This window comes from Odontesthes bonariensis, chromosome 8 (genome assembly GCF_027942865.1).
Source record: "Odontesthes bonariensis isolate fOdoBon6 chromosome 8, fOdoBon6.hap1, whole genome shotgun sequence".
Classification (NCBI taxonomy): Eukaryota; Metazoa; Chordata; class Actinopteri; order Atheriniformes; family Atherinopsidae; genus Odontesthes; species Odontesthes bonariensis.
Window position 1 is genome coordinate 6206653 of NC_134513.1, and position 6000 is coordinate 6212652.

The window sequence follows — 6000 nt, forward strand, 5'->3', positions numbered from 1 at the left end:
AGCAGAAGGACCTCGTGGTTGTGGTCACATAATTCCCCAGGGAACCAATGTGCAGACTGTTTTGTTGCCACTGCCATCCAAAAGAAAGTTTGGTCTGGACATAAAATATGGGAGCAGCATGTCTCTCAGTTTGGACTGTGTAAAAATAAACTTGTGGGGAGAGTCTAAGGCCTTTTGTGAAACACACCCAAAACTGAACAATAAAAAGTTTACATCTGTGCAACAAAGAGATCTCATTCGATTCTATAGTTTAAATGGCGTGAGGTCACTCTCTTGGGATTAACTGTGTTCTAAACATTTTATTGCTAACATTTCTGGTTCAGCTGCCTGAGGAAACCACGATCAGACAGCACAGCCAGAAAACCCCTCGAAGAAATGAGCTGGTATCAGTAAGAACATCATTATACCGTTGGGGATACCAGAGTGCACTGAAATGGCACTGACTGTATCGTGTCTGAAAGTGTTGAATGAATGGGAAGATTGTGAGTAATGATTTGCACAACTCTTTGTGAATTGCTTTTCAAACAGCTAACCAAGTCAGTCAAAAGACAAGATGAACCGCAAGCACTTAGCTCGAATGTGCTCTCAATCACAACAGGCCTCTGAACACATGCCTGAGGCTACTGTGTCTCTGTATGGAATTTGTTTTTGGAAACATCGCACAAAGGGTGAAGTCTTGTCTTTTGTCTCACCACTGGACCAGCTTTTCCTTCTTGTGACCCTTTCACTTCTTATGTTGTGTTGGAAAGGTCTAGAATTTCAAATGAAAGCTTAAACTGAAACTAAGATGCACACTTCTTAATGTACAACACATCCACAACACATGATTTTGAGGGTTGCATGATTAAGTTGAAACTTTACATTTAAACAGCTGAGTGGACAGGAGTTGTGAGATTATGTTACCAGTGACATGAGCAAAAACTGGATATGAAAGTACAAATAAGTGACTACAGTCATTTAAAAACACACATATATATATTAGATGTGTATTTATGCATACACTGAAACAGAAATACTGCAGGATATCCAAACAGAGATGGTGTAAGGTTGGAAAAATTACACAAAAAAACAATTATGCAGAGGTTGTCTGTCTGAGCATTGTGTATAACTTCTGAATAGTCTGTGTGGGCTCATTTGGTCTCATCAGACAAGAGGACACACAGACAGGTTGGGCTCTAACACCATTGAATATAGTACCACCTACACTGGTACCAGGGGGTGAGAGAAGTAAAGATACTACAATCTAAGAGCTTGTATTTTCATTTAAAGGTTCATATTTGGGGGCCATTAGTGGAGGTTTATATGTTTTAATGTTAAAAGTTTAGACAGTTTTTTCTTATTGTTACATTAATGTAACATTTCTGGCATCCTCTCTCTGAAGTCATCTATTTCAATGGCTGTCTCCTTAAGGCTAACTTTCTTAAAGACTTGCACTGATTGGTCACAAACAGTGGAGATCAAAGCAGCAGAGTTTTGCAGAACGGATACACGTTGTCAGAATAAACAAGTCATCCTTGTTAAGTTGCCGCTGTTTGCTTTTGGTAATTCATTCAGTCCCAAATAAGACATGGCTGAGCAGCATATCAGCCAGCATGGTCACATGCACAGATGAGTAGAGCTATGGTTACAGCTCGATATGGCCATTATATATGACCACCTCCCTTGTTCTGGTTTACATGCAGGGGAGGATATGAAGTTATTGACTAAAGTATATCAGACGCCACAAGGTTGTGGACATTTAAGACATTCTGCTGCTTTGTGGGAGATCATCATACATGTAAGTATGCTATATATTGCAAGTTAACACATAGCTTGAACAGGCTCTTTTACTCTCTCAATATCTGATGCGTTTAGCCATCTGACAAAAGACTGTATTAGGATGTATTAATGTACACTTATGTTCGGTTGTGAACAAAATAAAGGTTTATGAAATTTGCATATCATTGCATTCTGTTTTTATTAACAATTTACACAGCATCACAACTAATTTGTACAGTACAAAAAGCTGTAAAGTATGCTGTAAGGTGACATATTCAAGAGAATAACAGATGGGGCTTGATTTTTAAAGTGGGAAGAAACTAAAGGGAGAGAGAGTGGAAGGCAGAATAAAATTCACAAAGACATGATTGATGTCAGTGGTATAATAGAGCCATTATGATGTCCCCTGAAGGGAAACCCCCTCTGCCAAACAGAGATTTGCACAAAGGTCTTTTTAAGATTTACTTACCAAACTTAATATTGGAAAGAGACGGCAGCATGTTTTAACAATGCGATAGACCAAATCAGATTATATTTGTGCTCAAAGAACATTTTAAGCAAGTAAAGTTAAAAAATGTTGTTTAAAATTTTATGGTAGCAAGACCCAAGTCCCAAACCACAAACAACCCCTTCTGTTTTTCCCAATTACTGCAGGGATGTTACAATATCAGGTCAGATCATATGTATTCCTTGGTTACCATGCTCATATCAAACTGAAGGGAAGGCAAGTCAAAGGTATGGCAACTTTGCTGGCTAAGGATTTACCTGTAAATACAATAAAAACTTTATCAAACTTCATCACAGTCTCACACAGACAAAACAGTGAGACTGCGCAGTCGCTACTTGCTTTGACTGCTCACAGAAGATGCCCATGCCTCAGTAACGCTGGACCAGCCACTGGAGATGGAAAGAGTTCAGGCATCCAGAGGAAACAGTTCAGAAACACAAGGGTCACTGTGTTACAGAGAGAGAGTGAGAACAAGTAGGGGAGGCTGTAAAAACAAGAATGAGCGTTTTCTTCCCACTGCTTCCAAGAAAATTTGGTGAATTTCATATGGCAGCGAGACTCACTGTAAGCTCACCTTACTCTGTTTCCTTTGGGATAGGATCCCTGTGAGTGTGTGCCTGAGAGTCTGTCCCATCAGCAAAAAAAAAAAGACAGAGGGGGATTCAAGAGAAAAGTACCTATACAAATTTGGAGAATGTAAAGAAAAATAGAGGGGAAAAAGTCTGATCACTGTAATTCTGTAATTAAAAACTGTAATTCTGAACCAGAGGATGAGATGGCGTTAGAGACACACATTTTCTGTGTATGTAAAGTACATGCAAGAGAGGACCCTCAGTCATCCCTGAGAGCCTAATTGAAACCAGATAACTTCACCTCAGCAGCACAGGAAAGGAAAGAGGGACACACATATACACACACAAAAAGTTTAGAGTTTTCAGAGGGGGTCAGAAGTAATGAGCCCACAAAAATAAACATAAGAGGGTGAACTTTTCAGACAGAACCAAGCCACACTATTGCCTTTTTGTGTGTTCCTTTATGAGAAATCTGGTTTCTGTCATTTTCTGGAGTCCAAACATTCAAAAGAACATGCACAAAGGTGAGACTATTAGCCCTGAAAAGGGTCAGTGTCCATTTCACTTGAACTATGAGTTTGTGATCCACAAGTTTCTTCACTTGTCCAATTCACCTCCCATCAGAAACCACTAAATCTTAGTTAGCTACTTTAGTTCATTATTTTTCGATCAACAAGCTTGAGTGTCAGCAAGCTACCTCATTAGAATCAGGGAGTTAAAAAGCTGTCATGTGATGTTAAACAGAGCTCAAGCACACACATACACACAACATCTTGCCCCAGCACCCCAGCCATGTTGACCGGTTTGGATCGGTGCCATACACACCCTTGTGATAAACACACACACAAATACTACAAAGGACATAGCTGACATGTAACCGGAGTGAGCTGAAACAGCAGAAAACTCAGTTAAGATATGACTTGTGCACTTTGAAATCAGGGTAAACTTGCAAGTCAAGCAAGTTTCTCTTCTCCCCCCTTTTTTTTCTGTGCAGAATTCCAGAGTGAAACCACATGCTCTGTATGTTTGAGAGTTTGGGATTTCACTTAAACCTGCAGGGATGCATGCAACGTTGTGCAGCTGGACTACACATAACCTGCTACAAGTACTCTGCAGAGGCATACAACAACTATATGTTAAAGCACGCTGGAGTGTTTTGTAAAAATTTGAAAATGTAACCAACCTCAGATCTAACTGCTCTGTCTTTATACAATCCAGTTTACTGGCTTTGTATTCAATGAACATGAATCATCTGGAGAGCGTTCCTGCTCAGAATTCCTTCTTTACAGTGCAAGAGGTTTCATGTGGAGAATTTAGCTCTTCACTCTGAAAGAATAGGTCCTTATCGCTGTCTATCATGGCATTGGGACTGAGGCCACCAACCAGTTACACAACAAAAGCATAAAGGAAGCATTCAAAATGAGCCATTACAAGTTTTTTTAATTCAGAATTATCTGTTTTTGCAGAGATATTCAGATGAATTAAAGTATGCGAAAACTCTGTGTAAACTTGTCAAATCTTCAACAAGTAAGTTTTGTTTCAGTAGCTCAGCATGCAGGAACTTTAATGTAATGAATAAAGACGAGATGAGGTTAAGCGTTTCCATTGTTTGCTATCTCCTGTCTAGTACAACAGAAAGAAAATAATAAATTGATGACTCTGTGAAGTACTCTCCACACATATCCTCACATTTGTAATGCAGTCTTGTTTGTGCTACAAGCATCTAAGCCAAGATAGTTTATTTATTGTTTGACGCAAACATTTTTTGATGAGTTACTCATCATGAAGCACTTAGCCATTCTTAACATGACCCAGTTGTATCTTCTCATTGTGTATGCAGTAGCTGTTTGTCCAAACCTAAAATGTCCAAGAAACAAAGGAGCAAAAAGGGTGTCATATGTTCAAGTAAAAACCTTTCAAAACTTTAATTTCAGCCCTCTGCAATCGCATTTTACTTAGAGATTAGCTGAAATAGTAGTGGTCTTATTTAATTCCTTGGTGTATTTATTTCAACAAGAACTGTACTGTGCAAGCAGCCATAACACAGTTGCCAGGTTGAAGATTAGTTGTAATTTCAGCTGCATAATTCTATGAAGATCCAGCACTTACTGCTGAAATACTTTTTGTTAGATATTAATAGAAGTTTCAGTCCTACCCGTGCAGGGTGAGAATCTGGCTCGGGTTCGACCACTAGAACCTGCAGATCTCCGGTTGGTCCTGTGTCCCGGGCTCCTAATCCTGTCATGAGCGCTGCATCCAAGCCAAGAATATCTGCCTGGCTGCCTCAGAGCATAAAGTGAGCGACGAAGAGTGGCTGCTTCTCCCCTCTAACTCTCTCCCTCCCTTCCTTTTCACCCACTCAGCTGGATCACACTGAGAGTGTGAAGACAGAGACTGTGAGCAGGGTAAAACTGAGGCTCACAAGAGCCATGAGGCTGGTTTAGCATTACACACACTCAAACACCCGCATACACTCAGATGTGTAGGAGGGCTGCAGCCCTGCCCCGGTCCCCCCCTGTTTAAAGGGTGAACTCACTGCAGGACGTGTAGACTGGGAGAAAGACAAAGAGAGCCTGAGCCTCTGGGTGGCACAGAAGCTAAACACTTACCCTGAACTCCGAAAACTCTTGTGCTTGCCTGTCTATTTGGTTTTCAGTCATGTTAGGCAGACTGGAGAGCCTTAGAGATGTACTGTAAATCTTAGCAGGCTTGTTCCAAAATAGCCTCGGTCTACTTACAACATCTGCCTATGATCTGTTTGGTGTTCAAGTGGAAGATCTCTGTGTTGCTATTAAGCCTTGGACGATCTTACCATGCATATTGAGGTCTTCAAGAGGTCTAATTAACTGGCATAGCTTAACAAGAACCCATCTGATTCTGTCCTGATACCTTTCATCCATGATGACATTACTGTTTTTTTCAGTTTTGGTCCGGATTGAAATATCTTATGAGCTACTGGATGGATTTTCATCATATTTCTGCAGAATTCTGTGGTCAATAACAATTGTCGTGAAAAATCACATCCCACTCTCAGGTCAAAACTTCTGAACAGCTTTGTTCAAGTGCTGAACAGAGCAGTTCAGAAGAACAACTAACTGCATATAAGGTGTCACAAATGATGGTGTGGCATTGGACAAAGAATTCATTTTAGGTCTGAGCACA

At 40.3% G+C, this 6000-nt stretch overlaps 1 protein-coding gene across 1 annotated transcript in view; it reads right to left on the reverse strand.

Moving 5' to 3' along the window:
• Positions 1-5287, reverse strand: part of lrrc17 (leucine rich repeat containing 17) — a 33031-nt gene extending 27744 nt beyond the window's left edge. Inside the window, exon 1 of the mRNA XM_075471461.1 lies at positions 4994-5287. The gene's annotated coding sequence lies outside the window, so the exon portion shown is untranslated. The remainder of the gene's footprint in view (positions 1-4993) is intronic.
• Positions 5288-6000: the final 713 nt, after the last annotated feature.